This window comes from Hyperolius riggenbachi, chromosome 4, assembly GCF_040937935.1.
Source record: "Hyperolius riggenbachi isolate aHypRig1 chromosome 4, aHypRig1.pri, whole genome shotgun sequence".
Taxonomy (NCBI): Eukaryota; Metazoa; Chordata; class Amphibia; order Anura; family Hyperoliidae; genus Hyperolius; species Hyperolius riggenbachi.
The window spans coordinates 288,716,147-288,732,889 of NC_090649.1; the positions used below are offsets into that span (position 1 = coordinate 288,716,147).

General features: G+C 45.8%; 1 protein-coding gene across 7 annotated transcripts in view; it reads right to left on the reverse strand.

The window, feature by feature from the left end:
- Positions 1-16,743, reverse strand: part of TBC1D32 (TBC1 domain family member 32) — a 478,427-nt gene that overhangs the window by 446,032 nt on the left and 15,652 nt on the right. For 3 of the 7 annotated variants that reach the window (XM_068231380.1, XM_068231375.1, XM_068231383.1), the window contains exon 1: positions 15,438-15,520. The exons of 3 other annotated variants lie outside the window; for them this stretch is intronic. The gene's annotated coding sequence lies outside the window, so the exon portion shown is untranslated. Of the gene's footprint in view, positions 1-9,272; positions 9,454-15,437; positions 15,521-16,743 lie in introns of those variants that run through there. One more of the 7 variants, XM_068231376.1, reaches the window with a different exon arrangement.

Genomic DNA, 16,743 nt, shown 5'->3' on the forward strand with positions numbered 1-16,743 from the left:
AGCAAAGTGCTAGCTGCGTGTTTGAAAAAAAAATTATGCAAGTAGGCCCAGCAGGGCCTGAGGAATCCTCCGTGGCGGCTTACCCCGTGTCCAGCACGGGGTTACCGCTAAGGAAGTTAACATAACAATGAGTTCACTGTACTAAAATGGCCCCCACAATGACCAGATCTCAACCCAATAGAGCATCTTTGGGATGTGATGGAACGGAGCTTCGTGCCCTGGATGTGCATCCCGCAAATCTCCATCAACTGCAAGATGCTATCCTATCAAAATTGGCCAACATTACTAAAGAATGCTTTCAGCACCTTGTTGAATCAATGCTACGTAGAATTAAGGCAGTTCTGAAGGCGAAAGGGGGTCAAACACTGTATTGATATGGTGTTCCTAATAATACTTTAGGTGAGTGTATATACATCCTTAACCCTCTAACCCTTCCTCATGCATACACAGCAATCCCTACAGATCCAATAGGGACATATAACCAATTAGGACACATAATAAACCAGTAAGGGGATTGAAGGGTGAAAATAAAGCTAACCAGTTAATCAATAAATAAAAAAAAATAACATACATAAGCATGGCCTCTGTCTATGTTCTAGGAAGGAAACAGGAGCGCTATAAAGTGTATTAGATCTGATGTTTATTAACTGCTAAAAACAAATATTGCACTTATAAGATAAAAAAAAACAAGTGCGCTTATCAATTGGAAAAGGTATGGATCCTCCACAAGCCAGCAAGCAGGCACGGGTGTCAAGAATAAAGGATTGCAATGAGGTGGGCGGGCCTAGATCCTGCGTGCCTCTGAGAGCTAGGACCCACACCATTGCAAGCCCTTAGTTCTTCCATCCAGACACCCGCATTGCTGGCTACAGCGTTAGAGAAAGAGCCTGCACGCTGACCGGAGGAGGACCAAGTCCTTTACCGATCGATAAGCATATTTGGCAGTAAATAACCATTGAATCTAATGCACTATATAGAGCTCCCTTCCTAGACCGTTTTCCATACCCAAAGTACTGCAACAGCACATATAGTTGCACTGAAGAATCCAATTTTGAGTTGGTCATTGAGTCTTGTTTGGGTGCACGATTGAATTGGAGAGCTAAACTACATGCTGGATAAATGTACAAAGACAGAGGGCCCCAGAATATTGCCAGTCACTTAATGGGATGCGATATTACCACTCACATGGACAGGCATCTGATTTTTTTTTTTAAACAAAGTAAAGATGAAACCATGGGCCATATGCAATTAATATTTTCTTCTAAGTTTTCTCCTATGTGATATTTTCACAACTTGTGAATATAATGACTTTTAAACCACCAGCAAGCAAGAATGGCCTTTAAAAAAAAACAAAAAGTGTCACTTACCTGGGGTTACTACCAGCCCTCTGCAGCTATCAAGTCCCACGCCGTCACTGAAGCCCCCTCCGTTCCTCGCCGCGGGTCACCTGCCAATTATTCATCTGACTAGATGTATAGCACTGAGGCTGTATGGCCGTGGCCGCACGCGTCCTCGCTCCCACTCACGTCTCTGGGAGCTTACTGCACAGGCACAGTACAAAGTTTTCTTGTTCTATGCCTGCGCAGTAAGCTCCCCACAGCCGTGCAGCCGCAGTGCTATTCGTCTGGTTAGAATTGGCAGGTGACCCACGGTGAGGAACGGAGGGGGCTGCAGTGATGGTGTGAGACTTGATAGCTGCAGGGGGCCGGTAGAAGCCCCAGGTAAGTGACACTTTTTAAAGTCCACAGAACCCCTTTAAAATTGCTGAGTTTTGGCAGTGATGAAATGTCTTGCACACTGCACTTTTTCAACAAACATGGAAAATACATTAGTATATTAAAAACAGAAGAGTTGGAGTCACGAGTACAATAAATTGAAGAGTCGGAGTTGATGTCCACAATGCCAGTTCTATTTCCCACAATTCCTTGAAGGTTTTCATTGATCACGTCAAGCTGAAAGTTTGTGCCAAAAATAACTGCCAAGTATCCGGTGAAATTGAGTTACTGCCAGTCAAATACTTCACCAAACACAGACAAATACACTGGTAAAACTATTTTTGTTAACGTTCTGGTTGGATTCCCATCTGAACCAGGGACGGTTTTAGACAAAAAGGGGCCCTGTGCAAAAATGAATATGGGGGCCCTTACATTAATACTGTATTGAAGTAAACTTGTGACCACTACAGTCCCTGACTTGTGTGGGACCTAAGGAGCTTGGTTTCCTAGGCAATAGTCAAATTTGACCCTATGGAAGTACTGACCCTGATCTGAATGTAGCCTCAGACAGCATCTTTGACAGAAAATCTATATATATATATATTCATAAATAAAACACTGGTTGCAGCACACAGTGGGGTGTATGCACTAAATATAAGTAAAATTTACACCCGCAGATTGAAGATTTTACTGGGCGTTACTCAACTATATAATGCATGTTACGCATTTTTCGTAACTTGCTGTATATACAAGGTGTACAAATCTTGTGTAATGTGCATTATGCAAATAGCATGTATAATAGCATGTAATACAAACAATATACATGTCATGTATATAACGTGAGTTAACCCTTAGACTGCCAGCAAATGTTTAAAGAAACCACACACCAGTTCCAGCGATGTTTGAATTGTTATTATTAAATGTCTTGACCAAATCTACATGTACAAAATAGAAAGTCTGTATCTAAGCCCAGACTTTATACTAAATGTCCATGGCACAATAATATGGGGACACAAAAATGTCTATATATGTCCGTGGCAGCCAGAAGACATCTTGTACCAAAACATCTTTAGACGTCAGTGGCGTGTACATACTGTGCCTTATGCGCGGTAATATTTATGGGTGCTGTCCACGCATGTCATTTTTATGATATTTTGTGACCCAGAGCTGGGACAAGGTCCTCCAGCACCCAAGGCTGACACACCAAAGTGTGCCCCACCCCAGCCGTCATACACTGGTTGCTATTAGACTAATGCCTAGTACACACCATACAATTTTCTGTAAAGGTGCGTACAAACGCACTACTAAAGAGAACGACGGGTCCGTCAGACCCTCCTGCTGGGCAGTCGTTCTCCCGACAGTAGTGCGTGTGTACCGTCTATCTGCAGACTGATAAGGCTGTTTCTGAACGATCCGCTGAGCGGATCGTTCAGAAACAGCTTTATCAGTCTGCAGAGAGCGTGTACACATGCACTACTGTCGGAAGAACGACCGCCCAGCAGGAGGGTCTGACGGGCCCGTCGTTCTCTTTAGTAGTGCGTTTGTACACACCTTATGACTTTCTGTAAGATTTACCTGCCAGATAGATAATTTCCAACATGTTGGAATTATCTATCTAACCAGCTAAAGGTGGCCATACACTGCTCGATTTGCCATCAGATCGATCACTACTACCCATGTGTTTTTCATGTATGAGACTCTCATGCTACATGCTTGGATTGTCCCTGTCAACTTGCAAGAGCCACTCATCCCCTTGTATACATGTACTTACACATATACTATTTCTGTAATACAAACTGATACATTATAATCATTGTTGCAAGATGTCTTTACTAGTTATATTACTAAAACATAACTAAACAGAATGTTAATAACAAGATTAACCTTCTACCACCTAGGTACAATCCCAGTTAACCCCATTGCAAGTCCCCCAAACATTATACAAGACAAGCAGATGAAGTTTATCTGCTGAACAGATCTCTGGTCTACTCCGGGGTCCTGCTGGCAGCCTCCACAGTATCGCCAACCGCCGATGGGCCGGCGTCTTCTGCACCCACAGGCACAGTAGGCTCCTGGTGATGTAGGCGCACGCCCGTGCATGCTTAGAAGACGCCATCCCATCGATGACTTCCGATGGGTTGGCGTCTTCTGTGCATGCATGGGCGTGTGTATGCAGATGCTACCAGTGGACCCCGAGAAAAGACCGGAGCTGCAGTGAGGCATACACGTAACTTTTAGGGGCTGGGGACTTTTTTTAATCCTTTCGGATATCCTTTAAAGAAGAACTTCAACCTAAACAAACATACTGCCATTAATTTACATTAGTTATGTTAATTAAAATAGATAGGTAATACAATCTCTTACCCACCCTGTTTTAAAAGAACAGGCAAAGGTTTGTGATTTCATGAGGGCAGCCATCTTGTTGGTTGAAAGGATGTGACAGGGAGCATGAGACACAGTTCCAACTGTCGTGTGTCCTGATCATCCCTCCCAGCTGCTAGGCAACAAGAACAGCAACATCAAAAATCCCATTATGCTTTTGCACAGATGGGGCGGAGCTTAGCTTCTAAGCAGCTAAAAATTAGACTTGGGTGTAAAAAACAAAGCTCTGATGTTGTGAAACTGTTAAAGAAACACCAAGCCTTTTCAGTGCTGCTGAGTAGATTTTAAAGAGAGTCTGAAGCCATAATTAAAATGGCTTTTTCCCTTATATATAGCAGGGGCATGTGTGCCCCTGCTAAAACGCCGCTATCCCGCGGCTGAACGAGGGTCCTTTCCACTCCAAATCCCCCCTGTGCTGCCCGGGGAGCGCTTCCGTGTGAGGCAGGGCTATGAGCTGCAGCCCATTTGATGCGCCCCCAACGTCCCAAAAATGTCAAAACGCAATTCTATGCCCTGTTATCGTCGCATACAGTAGGCATACAGGCAATGAAAAGTATGCTTTCAGGTCATTACTGAGCATATGCAATTAGTCCACCGCAGTTAATAACGTGTAAAACGCACAGCATGCAGCACTATCTAATAATGCAACACGTTACACACAAACGCAAGTGTGCACTGTGAATGTTGCACAGACTTAATATTGTTGTGCGTTAGTCCACGTTAAAACTTTTTCTAACGTGCGACTTTAGCATCGCACTGTGAAAGAGACCTTAAACAATACCAGTTGCTTGGCAGTACTGCTGATCTCTTTGGCTGCAGTAGTGTCTGAATCACACACCTGATACAAGCATGCAGCTGATTTAGTCAGATCTGCATGCTTGTTCAGAGTCAATGGCTAAAAGTATTACGGTGCACATATATCTAGCGATGTATGGGCAGATCAACCAAGAGACAGATCTCTCTCTGTTCGAATCTGATCAGAGTTGGCCACCCATACACTGCAGGCTGTTTCCTGGTCTATTTCAGCAAGAAATCTCTCAGGAATCGGCCTTGCGACGCCACTGATTCCAGCCGCCTGGCCGACCCTCCAAATGTTAATGTGTGTGTGTGTGTGTGTGTCCCAAGGCACATGCATTGTAAATCTTACCTGTCCATCTGCACTGACTCCCAGTCACTTTCGCTGTCTCCCCCGAGAGACACCATGTAGTGGCCAATATATACAACCAATTTTGGGTCGAAAACATCGATTGGGCGTGCTTGTTGCAGCACTGGTATTCATTAGATTTGATAAAATTATTATTGAACTGGTTAGGTCGTAAAATCGCTAGATGTATGGCCACCTTTAGAGACAGAGACTCAGCAGGATAGCCAGGCACTCTACATTATTAAAAAGGTAATACATATGTCAGTCTCCATAACACTCTCAGTTCAGGGGTACTTTAAAGTCTTGGCAGGAGTTTTTAAACCTAGTGTTTGGTGGAATTATGGCAGTTTTTATCTCATTAGTTTTCCTCATGCTTATCTACAATAGTTTTTTTTCCCACCAAGTCAGAATGCATGCATCTGTATGGGGCTCAGCCACTTCATGTGTTGTGAGGGGCATGGTAGCTTCCACAGCCTTAGAGGGAGATATAAATATTTAGCAGCATTAGGAGAGTTCCATTTAGACTTCCCGTTACATGATAACTTGCAAGTTCCTTAGAAGCTTAATATGACAGTTTCAAAATCAATATAGATAACAATTACAATTTTAAACATAAATGTTATGTGTTTAAACATGATTGAATTTTTCAATTACGTAAAATCATTTTGTCATAATGGCCCTTTAACCACTTGAGGACCTAGGGCTTTACCCCCCTTAAAGAGTAACTGTCAGGCTGCAGAAGCTAATTTAAACCTCTATTCTCCTGTGTTAAACAGTTTAGAAGGAAGCCCAAAAGCCATTAGTGAAGATAAAAATCTCAGTTACCTTTGATGTGTGCTTATCAGCAAGGCTGTTAAAACCCAAGAGGACGCAAGACGCATACTATACTGCAAAGCATTCTGGGGCCCTCCCCTCGGCTGCTAATGAGACGTTACAGCAGCTTGTAATCAGTCCAGCGCGGAGCACTGATAAATCTCCGGGCAGAGTACACTGCAGGAGTCAGCTATTGTTCCTAGCCACATGGCTCATTAATATTCACTGCACACTGTGTTGTTCAAGTACGAGCTTATCTGTGATCAGGAAGCAGGCAGGACATGACGACACATTTGACAGAAAAACATGGAGCCTGCCATGAGCTGTCAGGAGCATCTATCTCTGCATATACTATATACAAATTCTGTGAAATCCAAACGTGGACAGTGAAATGCATATGTAATGTAAGTACAGCCAATCTTTAGCTACTGATATATGTGTTTATTTTCTCTGAGACCTTATACCTAACAGCTCCTCTTTAAGGACCGGTCACTTTTTTTCCATTCAGACCACTGCAGCTTTCACGGTATATTGCTCGCTCATACAACCTACCACCTAGATGAATTTTGGCTCCTTTTCTTGTCACTAATAAAGCTTTCTTTTGGTGCTATTTGATGGCTCCTGCGATTTTTACTTTTTATTATATTCATCAAAAAAGACATGAATTTTGGCAAAAAAATGATTTTTTTAACTTTCTGTGCTGACATTTTTCAAATAAAGTAAAATTTCTGTATACATGCAGCACGAAAAATGTGGACAAACATGTTTTTGATAAAAAAAAAAACCCATTCAGTGTATATTTATTGGTTTGGGTAAAAGTTATAGCGTTTACAAACTATGGTGCAAAAAGTGAATTTTCCCATTTTCAAGCATCTATGACTTTTTGACCCCCTGTCATGTTTCATGAGGGGCTAGAATTCCAGGATAGTATAAATACCCCCCAAATGACCCCATTTTGGAAAGAAGACATCCCAAACTATTCACTGAGAGGCATAGTGAGTTCATAGAAGATATTATTATTTGTCACAAGTAAGCGGAAAATGACACTTTGTGAGAAAAAAAAAAAAAAAAAAGAAAAGTTTCCATTTCTTCTAACTTGCGACAAAAAAAAAAAAATGAAATCTGCCACGGACTCACCATGCCCCTCTCTGAATACCTTGAAGTGTCTACTTTCCAAAATGGGGTCATTTGTGGGGTGTGTTTACTGTCCTGGCATTTTGGGGGGTGCCTAATTGTAAGCACCCCTGTAAAGCCTAGAGGTGCTCATTGCACTTTGGACCCCTTAGCGCAGTTAGGCTGCAAAAAAGTGCCACACATGTGGTATTGCCGTGCTCGGGAGAAGTAGTATAATGTGTTTTGGGGTGTATTTTTACACATACCGATGCTGGGTGGGAGAAATATCTCTGTAAATGACAATTTTTTAATTTTTTTTACACACAATTGTCCATTTACAGAGATCTTTCTCCCACTCAGCATGGGTATGTGTAAAAATACATCCCAAAACACATTATACTACTTCTCCCAAGTACGGCAATACCACATGTGTGGCACTTTTTTGCACCCTAACTGCGCTAAGGGGCCCAAAGTCCAATGAGCACCATTATGATTTCACAGGTCATTTTGAGAAATTTTGTTTCAAGACTACTCCTCACGGTTTAGGGCCCCTAAAATGCCAGGGCAGTATAGGAAACCCACAAATGACCCCATTTTAGAAAGAAGACACCCCAAGGTATTCCGTTAGAAGTACGGTGAGTTCATAGAAGATTTTATTTTTTGTCACAAGTTAGCGGAAAATGACACTTTGTGAAAAAAACCTATAAAAATCAATTTCCGCTAACTTGTGACAAAAAAATAAAATCTTCTATGAACTCACCGTACTACTAACGGAATACCTTAGGGTGTCTTCTTTCTAAAATGGGGTCATTTGTGGGGTTCCTATACTGCCCTGGCATTTTAGGGGCCCTAAACCATGAGGAGTAGTCTTGAAACGAAATTTCTCAAAATGACCTGTGAAATCCTAAAGGTACTCATTGGACTTTGGGCGCCTTAGCGTAGTTAGGCTGCAAAAAAGTGCCACACATGTGGTATCGCCGTACTCGGGAGAAGTAGTACAATGTGTTTTGGAGTGTATTTTTACACATACCCATGCTGGGTGGGAGAAATACCTCTGTAAATGACAATCTTTTGATTTTTTTACACACAATTGTCCATTTACAGAGTTATTTCTCCCACCCAGCATGGGTATGTGTAAAAATACACCCCAAAACACATTGTACTACTTCTCCCGAGTACGGCAATACCACATGTGTGGCACTTTTTTGCCCCCTAACTGCGCTAAGGGGCCCAAAGTCCAATGAGTACCTTTAGGATTTCACAGGTCATTTTGCGACATTTGGTTTCAAGACTACTCCTCATGGTTTAGGGCCCCTAAAATGCCAGGGCAGTATAGGAACCTCACAAATGACCCCATTTTAGAAAGAAGACACCCCAAGGTATTCCGTTAGAAGTACGGTGAGTTCATAGAAGATTTTATTTTTTGTCACAAGTTAGCGGAAATTGATTTTTATAGGTTTTTTTTCACAAAGTGTCATTTTCCGCTAACTTGTGACAAAAAATAAAATCAAAAGATTGTCATTTACAGAGGTATTTCTCCCACCCAGCATGGGTATGTGTAAAAATGCACCCCAAAACACATTGTACTACTTCTCCCGAGTACGGCGATACCACATGTGTGGCACTTTTATGCACCCTAACTGCGCTAAGGGGCCCAGAGTCAAATGAGTACCTTTAGGCTTTACAGGGGTGCTCAAAATTTAGCACCCCACCCACTTGCCAGGACAGTTAACAAACCCCACAAATAACCCCATTTTGGAAAGAATACACAACAAGGTATTCCATGAGGGGAATGGTGAGGTCATTGAAAATTTTATTTTTTGTCACAAGTTAACGGAAAATGACACTTTGTAAAAAAAAAAAAAAAAATTCTGCTAACTTGTGACAAAAACTAAAATCTTCTATGAACTCACCTTGCACCTCACATAATACTTTAAGGTGTCCTCTTTCCAAAATGGGGTCATTTGTGGAGTCTGTCCTGGCATTTTAGGGTCTCTGCAATCATTACATGTATGGCCAGTATTAGGAGTTTCTGCTATACTCCTTATATTGGGTATACGGGTAATGCACTCTGGGCTGAAAGGAAAAATGAACGGCAAACATACCTTGCTCCTCATCAATGGCAGATCTTCATCCACATCAATGGCAGTGATAACCTCAGGAGAGAGACACCCCGTGCCACCCTGCACTCAGGGTGAGCCACCAACTTATGTGACTGGGCCTCAGAACTTTAGTATACAGCATTATGCCTGTAGGATACAGCAATATGCCTGCCAATAGAGATGACTCTGTGTGGCATTAAAGCATCATCATAGGCCCAAATCACATATAAACCGGGGGTGTCCACACTCAAGGGAAATTCAAACATGCCGTCTTATATCGCCAACCCAGGACAGATCAGCAATATCAAGCATGGAAACCGATCCTTCTTCCGACTTTGGCCTCGATTCATAAAGCATTACCTCATGCGGTAATGCTGAAAACAGCAGACTTTACCGACCACTTAGCAAAATGTCAATTCATAAAGGCTGTTACCGCATGAAAAGCTGACATTACCGACGAGGGAGCTAAATTACCGACTTGGCTGCAGTTACCGACAACACATGTCAGTAAATTGTCAGCAAATGTCAATTCATAAAGCCTTCAACATGCGGTAAGCCTGGCGGTAGTTACCGACACCTCTGGTGAGGTCTTAACAAGTTACCGACACCTCTGACTGCTCTGATTAATGCAAAGTGCAGAGATCCGAAAGTCTGTTTGATTCATCTGTGGAGAGAGCCAGAAAGCCCTCTGTGTGAATCATTTCAGCAGGCAGGGAAAGACTGTGTGACTCATCTGTCGGAGTCATCAGTGGAAAGAGCCGTCTGTGTGAGTAATTTCTGCAGGCTGGGAAAGACTGTGTGACTCATCTGTCTGAGTCATCAGTGGGAGAGCCAGAGAGAGCCGTCTGTGTGATTCATTTCTGCAGGGCAAAGAGGGAATCGGGACACTGCTCTACTCTACTGCTCAATGGGCTGCGGTAATTTACCGACCTCCAAGGGCAGCTGGGGAAATCTTTATGAATTAGCACACAGACCGGGAAAATACCGAGTGCGGTATTTTCCCGACAAGATTTTTGTTATCGCACTGCTGTTTATGAATCGAGGCCTTTTATGCTTACCCGTTTGGTTTTCAAGCTTACCTCTCCTCTGCCTGCGACAATGTGCGAAAGACCACTGAGTGTGTGCCTACTCCTGTGTCTGGAGTTCCCTAGGTTCTAATAGTGTACCTGCTCGTGGTACCTCTCAAAACACTCCCCTACGCATAGGCCAGGGTGGTCAGGACATTTGGGACAATAAAAAACGGTGTCAGTCCTTCTTCTAGCACTGCTGCAGACACAACAACGTTTTCTTCGGATGCGTTGACCTGGGGTACTTGGAATCTGATAGGCGTAATGCCTTCCATGCAATCGGCTAGTTGCATCTGGGGGGGGGGACCCTGACACCTCCTGGATACAGGATGTCCAGAATGATCTGTTCCTGAAATTGAAGGAAAGATCCAGTTCTCTCAGCCTTACTGTAGAGAACAAAGCTGTTGTATACTGCCAATTGAATCAGATAAAAAGACACTTTCTTATACCAGCGTCTTGTTTTCCGGGTAACTAAATAGGGCGCTAACCTCTGGTCATTGAAGTCCACCCCTCCCATGTTGACATTATATTCGTGGACGACAAGGGGCTTTTCAATGACCGCAGTTGCCCGTTGAATTTGGACTGTCGTGTCTGTGTGAATGGTGGACAGAAAGTAAACGTCCCTCTTGTCCCTCCATTTCACCGCGAGCAGGTCTTCAGTACGCAAGGCGGCCCTCTGCCCCCGTTCAAGTCTGGTGGTAACGAGCCGTTGGGGGAAGCCCAGGCGACTAGGCCGTGCAGTGCCACAGCATCGGATTCCTTCTAACTTTAAGTGCTGAAAGAGGGCCACACTTGTGTAATAATTGCCCACAAAAAGATGGTACCCCTTCCGGAACAAGGGTGACACCAAGTCCCACACAACCTTTCCACTGCTCCCCAGGTAGTCAGGGCATCCGACCGGCTCCAATTTTGAGTCTTTTCCCTCATAGACCCTAAAACGACATGTATAGCCTGTGGCCCTTTCACAGAGCTTATACAGTTTCACCCCATACCGGGCGCGCTTGCTTGGGATGTACTGTTTGATGCCAAGGCGCCCGGTAAAGCGTAAGAGGGACTCGTCTACGCAGATGTTCTGTTCAGGGATATAAGCATCTGCAAATGTTGAGGACAGGTGGTCTATGAGGGGCCGAATTTTGTGGAGCCGGTCATAAGCAGGGTGGCCCTTTTCATGACAGGTTTCGTCGTCGTTGAAGTGCTGGAAGCGCAGGGTGGACTCAAATCGTGTCTTGGACATGGTAGCAGGGTACAAGGGAACATGATTTACTGGGTTCGTAGACCAATACGACCGCAGTACATTCTGTTTCATTAGTCCCAAGTGAAGGATAAGGGCCAAAAAGATTTTAATGTCGGAAACTTGGACTGGTTTCCACCGGAAAGGCTGGGCATACATGCTCTCCGGGTGCTCGGTGATGAATTGTGTGGCTTTACGGTTGGTCTCAACCACAATTAAGTCCAAGAGAACCTGGGTGATGAACAGCTGCAAAAAGTCTAGGGCCGTTCCTAGATGAGCTGTCGCCACCTGGACTCCAGACTGGGCGGTGAAAGGGGGCACTACGGGTGCGGCGGAATCAGGGGATTGCCAATCTGGTTGTGCCAGCACCTCTGGGAGTCTATGGGTACTACGGGCCCGTCTTCTTCTTGGTGGCTGCGACGGGGGTACTACTGCACTTGCCACCGTACCAGTTTCAACTTCCATGCTGACGCTCACCACTTCGTCAGGGTCTACAGAAGTACTGGTACCAAGTCTAGGAGATGCTGCGCTGCTGGTGCCTGCCTCACCAAGAAAACTATCAACAGCGCTAGCACCACCCTGCTGCCCTTGAGGCGGATCCTGCGCCACCTGCGGTCTAACGACTTGGGGTCTGGTACGCCTGGCTCTAACTGGGACCAAAGCCTCGTCATCACTTTCGGTCAGGGAACCACTGTTTTCTACAGGGTTAAATTCGGACCCGGAAGATTCGACGGATGATTCTTCCCTAAAGAACTCATCCGACTGGTCCATGTACCTGTATACCTCGTCATCGGAAAGCCCCCTTCTTGCCATTTTGGATTGCTAAATTTATGGGGTTTTCCTCCGAGACTACCCAGAAAAAAAGAGCACCTACCTAGCAAAAAGGGAGTATTTGAGAGGTATTGGGGTTGGTGGGAAGTGGGGTCTCAGAAGCAATCAAACAATCACGGGACAATCAAATACAATTACAGTACAATCGACTCCAATCACAGCACAAGCAAATCTGATGCACTCGGAAGGTGGTGGTTGGAAGTGGTGGGGGGGAGGGTGGGGTTGGGTGTGGCGGGAAGTGGGGTCTCAGGCAATCAAACAATCACGGGGCAATCGAAGCCGATCACGGGACAATCAAATACAATTACAGCACAATCGAATACAATCGCAGCACAAGCAAATCTGATGCACTCGGAAGGTGGTGGTTGGAGGTGGTGGGGGGGGGGGGGGGGGGAGCGTGGGGTTGGGTGTGGCGGGAAGTGGGGTCTCAGAGGCAATCAAACAATCACGGGACAATCGAAGCCGATCACGGGACAATCAAATACAATTACAGCACAATCGAATACAATCGCAGCACAAGCAAATCTGATGCACTCGGAAGGTGGTGGTTGGAGGTGGTGGGGGGGGGGAGCGTGGGGTTGGGTGTGGCGGGAAGTGGGGTCTCAGAGGCAATCAAACAATCACGGGACAATCGAAGCCGATCACGGGACAATCAAATACAATTACAGCACAATCGAATACAATCGCAGCACAAGCAAATCTGATGCACTCAGAAGGTGGTGGTTGGAGGTGGTGGGGGGGGGGGGGGGGGGGGGGGGTTGGGGGGTTGGGTGTGGCAGGAAGTGGGGTCTCAGAGGCAATCAAACAATCACGGGGCAATCGAAGCCGATCACGGGACAATCAAATACAATTACAGCACAATCGAATACATTCACAGCACAAGCAAATCTGATGCACTCGGAAGGTGATGGGGGAGGGTGGGGTTGGGTGTGGCGGGAAGTGGGGTCTCAGAGGCAATCAAACAATCACGGGACAATCCAAGCAGATCACGGGACAATCAAATACAATCGCAGCACAATCAAATACAAGCGCAGCACAATCGATACAATCAAAGCACAGTCAAATAAAATGCACTTGGACGGTAATTAGGGGGGGGGGGGGGGCGATTTGAGGGGGGGGGGTTGATCAGGAGCCCGCACGGGGCAGACTGAGTCCTGATCTGATGAGAGGCAGACACAGGGGGTTACTGATCGCAGTTCAGTTAGTGATTGCTGGGGAGGACAGATGTAAACAAAGAGCAGGGGATGTAATCAGGAGGGGGGTATGAGGGCAATCGAGGGCCTGGGCAGGTGATCGGTTACCCCCGCGGGGCAGTTAGGGTCTGCTCTGATGGGTGGGGGTGTTGAGGGGTGATGGACAGGTGATAGACAGGTGATCAGAGGGGGATCAGGGGGTAAGGTAGCTGTATACAGATGTATACAGTATAAAGGGGGGTAGGCTGGGATGGGGTCTGGGGGTGATCTAAAGGTAGGGGGGGGATCAGGGGTGACCAGGAGGCAGTTAGGGACCTAAACTAAGGGACAGCGTCGCTAGTTAGTGGCAGGTGGGGGGGTGGGGGTTTTATAGGGGTGCAAGGGTGCTGGGCAGGGGTCTGCTGGGGTGATCAGGGGGGGTAGGAAGGCTGGGGTGGGTGATCAGGGAGGCTGAGGGCAAAAAACGCAGTGTCAATGTATACTCACAAAGTGCTTCCTCTTCGCTGGTGGTCTCTGCAACAATGAGACCACGAGGCGAGGAGGAAGCACGTATAAGGCACTTTGTTTACCTAACAAAGTGCCTTATACATTCTGATTGGCCCCATGCACGGATTCCTCCGCTCGCCGGCGCTGCTAAGTGGCCGGCGAGCGGAGACAAAATGCCGGGCTTCCGACTCCCGGCGGAGGATCGCGTCACTGATGACGCGATCGCTCCGCCCATGCCCCTACAAGGACCGCCGCCTTTGGGCATGAGCTGGTCCTTGTGGGGTACACTTCCCGGCCGCCTCTGTGCGTTAGGCGGTCGGGAAGTGGTTAATATAACAAATCCAGCTGGGGATTGCAACTCTTCCCTGCACTGCAAAGATGGTTCATGTATTTCTGTGTCACTGCTCTAACTCCACATTCAGTCTGGACAAGCAGCGATGCAAATTCTCATAGAAGGGGCACAGAACAGTGCAAAAAAATAAACCCTCATCACATTATCCACAACTAAAATTATTTCTGGAATATGGTATTTATATACATCATGATTTCTAGAAACTACAATTAAAATGATTTCTGGAATATGGTTTTTAGGTACTTATCCGTTAGCCGGGCGCATCCGGCAGGTGGCGCTAATTACTATTCCCCCTCCAGGCCGACATGGATAGTAGGGAAAGATGTAACTCTGGTGGAGTTTTGTCGCCACCTAGAGGATGCGCCCGGCTAACGGATAAGTACCGGTTTTTATATACATCATGATTTCTAGCAAAGGTACCCCATGTACAGCACATACATCAGAAAATACTGTATAATGATTAAATGACCATAGTAGCAATTGTTCCTAAAAAGAACAGCTTAGCAGCTAGCAGCAGTATTTTTTATAATCACATAGTAGATAAATAGTATATACACAGTTCTCTGTGTTAACTGTTTATTGTACAGTATTGGCCTGTTATGGATTTTTTGTAGCATATCTTATCTAGGTAGTCTGTGAAGTCCAGCAAGAGAGCACCGGAACGCCCACATACGTCATAAAAAGTCGCAGCAGAGGTTGCTTGGCATTGCTATAGTAACACGCTATAGTAACACAGAGCGTTCCCCTCGTTACGCCCAGCACCAGAATACCCTCAGTCAGGGTCGGACTGGGTTTTAATTTTAGTGACGTCACGTTACGTCAGTGCCCCCGGAGCACTGCAGATCTGGCCAAGAACAGGAGGGAGTACGCCGCAGCAAGGAGGGGCAGCGGCAGACACAGAGCGGCGGGGAGGGCGGCAGCCTCCCCACCTCACCTGCCCCCCTTTTACGCTCCCCACTCCAGACCAGAATGTAGCGCAGGCAGCCGCAGCGAGTAGGTAACACTTACTATTCCTGATGTCAGTTCTATGTGCCGCTGCTTCTGGCTGGTCTTCTTTGTTGTCCAATCACGCTCTCACTGTGCTTCCTTTGAGAGCGTGATTGGATAGAGAAGACCAGACAGGAGCAGCGGCAGGCGGAGCTGAAATCAGGAAGTAGTAAGTCCTTGCCTGCTCACTGTGGCAGCCTGCGCCACATTCTGGTGTGGAGGGGGGAGCAGATCTGGGACAAGTTACTCCCAACACCCAAGGCTGACACCAAAGTGTGCACCCCCCCCCCATCCCTACCACCCCACAGCCGTCACACTGATTGCTATTAGATAGGAAAGCAAACTTTTGTTTTTCTTAACATCTTAGTAAGGGGGCTTTTAGGACCATTGTAGTCCCTTACACACCCCAATGAGTTCTGGGTCACCATGAGCTTGCTGGTTAGTCTGTGCCTCTCGGATTTACAAGCCCTACTCCATAGAGCCAAATTAATCCATGCCATGCACTGATGAGGATCAAACAATCTGAAACAGTCTGTATGCATGTTGGATTATTATGGCTCTGTACATATTAACAAGCTGACACATCATTGCATTCCAGCAGTTCTGGAGGTGTGTTTAGCTTCTAAGGGTACAATGGTTAATTTGCATATATTCAGCAGTGGTGCCTGGGAGACATCTCGAGCTCACTCCAACCTGAATTATCGCAAATTCTTTCTGTTTTAGGAAAGCAAACTTTTGTTTTTCTATAGAGTGACCAGATTTTTGTAGGCTCAACCTGGGACGGGGTGAATTGGGGGGGGGGGGGCGCCGCAGCCGAAAAATATGGGGGGGCGCCGCGCCGAAATATTTGGTGTCTGCAGCGCGCGCGAAAATGGGCATGGTCATGACATTCTATGGGCGGAGCTAACAGAATGATGCAACAGCGAGGCATAAGAAAGCAGTGTTTACGCCGTGATGTGGTCAAACGTGGATTCACATCATAGGTGTGCAGAAACTGTGTGATGCTATTTAATAGTATGCCATAACCCCAAAGCAGCAAACACAGCCAACTATGACCATTAAATAATAAATGCAGCAACAGTTACCCCAGACACCACAAAATAAACGCAATGGGCAACATTTCAGCACAAAATAATCGCATTGCGGGCAACATGTCAGCATAAAATAAACGCAATGGGGGCAAACATGTCAGTACAAAATAAACGCAATGCGGGCAAACATGTCAGTACAAAATGAACGCACTGCGGGCAAACATGTCAGTACAAAATAAACGCACTGCGGGCAAACATGTCAGTACAAGATAAACGCACTGCGGGAAAACATGTCA